Below are 2568 nucleotides of genomic sequence, written 5' to 3' on the forward strand. Positions count from 1 at the left end.
GCCAGGTAACTATTTTTGAATATTCTTGGTATAGATGAGTGAGTGCTTCCAGCACTGCATCAGTTTGGTGAAACATTTTCATTGGTATTCTATCAATTCTTTGAGCCTTATTGATCACAAATACCTTCAGTACAGCTTAAGCTTCTTCCTTCACTGCCATACGTCCTGGCCATATGCTGCCTCCTGAAATGGTTGGATGTCACCTTTTTTTTTTTTTAGTACACTGATTCTGAGTATTCATTCTATGTTCTTTTGATGAATCATTCAATAGTTTGCCCATAGAATCCTTCAAAATTACAACTCGAGTCTTATGTTTTTTTCTTAGTTATTTATGGCTGAGAAATGCTGAGTGTGTTCTTTCCTTTTGGTTTTCTGATTGAGGTCTTTGCACATTTTATTATAATACTTTACTGTGTCTTTTTGAGCCCTTAGAAATTGTCTGTTCAGCTCTTTACTTCATCATTTCTTCAACTCCCTTTAGCTAATCTACATTCCAGGGCACATTTCAGAGTCTCTTCTTACATTCATTTCTGTGGGGTTTTTTTTTCTTTTGTCTCTTTAATGATGTACTTTATGCTATCTAATATTTCATCTATTTTTTTTTAACATTAGTGTCTAATATATCAAATCTGTTCTTGAGAATTTCTCCAAACTCAGTTGAATACATTCAAGGTCATATTTTGGTTCCTGTGGACTTATTTTAATTATATTTAGCTTCAAATTGAACTTGCATATGAACAATTGATTTTCTGTTCCACAATCAACCTCTAGCTTTGTTTTGGCTGATGATAGTAATGGTCTCTTCTCAGTGATGTAGTCTGATTCCTGTGTAGTTCACCTACAAACAATTTGACTCATAAGTATATATCTAACATAATTTGTTGTTTTAAAATGGTATTTGTAATAAATAAGTTATTGATCTTGCAAAATTCTATCATGGGACCACCAGCATCATTCCTATCACCAGACCATTCTTTCAAAATAACGATCCTTTTCCTTTGAATTCCATCATCAGTAATTACCAATGTATCTTGATTACACATTTGATCAATGTCAAACTGGAGAAATAGGTAGAATGCTTCAATTTCTTCATTGCTGCCTTTGGTTATTGGTTATAAATTGAACAATAGAGTAGTAAGTCAACATATGAAAACTCATTGTAGTGACCCCTGAGACGATACAAATGTATAGCTATCTCATCTTTGACAAGGGTAGCATTTCAAGTAAGTTGAAGATATGGTCACATTTTCCATGGTGTTTCCCACAGTAACCAAGAGCGATTTCTAGACGTACTTATACCTAAATATGAAGTTAAATATGACATAAATATGAAAAGCTAAACAATAAAACATATTTAAAAAGACACCAAAGAGGAAATAATAACTGTGTGATAAATGAAGATTTATCAAGCAAGATATACAAAAGTGCCATTCTAAGAAGGGGAAAGTGATAAATTAGACATTTGAATGAAGAATTCTTCTTCATCTAAAGACACTATTAATAGAACAAAAAGCAAACTACAGAAGGTGAAAAAATATTTGAATTTCATAGCTATAATAAAGAACCTCTACAAAAAATATATAAAGAACACCTGTAAATCAATAAGAAGATTTTCACACTTTACAAAAGAAGATACTCATTTAGTCAATAAACAATGAAAGGTTCTCAACTTAATGGGTTATCAGGGAATGACACCATGCAAACAACAGAATAATAAACATTAAAAAGACAAAAACAACAACAACAACGTCACCAAGAGTGACAATGAAAATGTATAGCAACTGAGACTTTGCTGGTACAATCATTTTGGAAAACTTTTGACAGTATCTAATAAAGTTGAGCATATATATATATAGACTTGGAACCAACAATTTGATGCCTAACTAACAGATCTAACAGAATCATGTCCTTTGAACAATTTAAAATTAGATTATGTTTCTTTTGCTTGTAGAGGTTTTGTAGTTTTCTATAAATTTTAGAAGCTCTCTTTTTACTCTTTTGGTGAAGTCTTTTGATGCAAATAAGCTTCTAATTTTCAGGGGGTCCTAACCATCTATTTTGTCTTCTGCCATTTGTGTGTGTTCAGTTGTTTGATAGTGTATTTATGCCATGTATCAGAGCCCTTATTTTTGTCCCTAATTTTTCACCGATCATCTTTAAAAATTCTAGATTTTACATTTAGGTCTTTAATTTATATTGTGTTTGTTTATGTGTGTGATGTGATATTTGAGTCATCTTCCATTTTTATGCAAATCGATTTCCACTTTTGGCAGCACCATTTGTTGAAGAGACTATCTCTTATGACTGTATGTGGATGAATTTGTTTCTGAGTTCTCAATTCTGTTTGATTGATCTATGTATCTTTCATTGTAACAGTTCCAAGCTACTTTGACCACTGTGGCTGTGGAATAGAGGTTGAGAACAGGAAGTGAGAGGTCTCCAACTTTGTTCTTCTTCTTATGTAATATTTTGCTTATCTGAGGCATCTTCCCTTTACATATAAAGTTAGTGATCAGTCTTTCCATTCCTTAGAAAAATGATGTTGGAATCTGGATTGGGATTGCATTA

Source organism: Chrysochloris asiatica, unplaced genomic scaffold (genome assembly GCF_000296735.1).
Source record: "Chrysochloris asiatica unplaced genomic scaffold, ChrAsi1.0 scaffold00015, whole genome shotgun sequence".
Classification (NCBI taxonomy): domain Eukaryota; kingdom Metazoa; phylum Chordata; class Mammalia; order Afrosoricida; family Chrysochloridae; genus Chrysochloris; species Chrysochloris asiatica.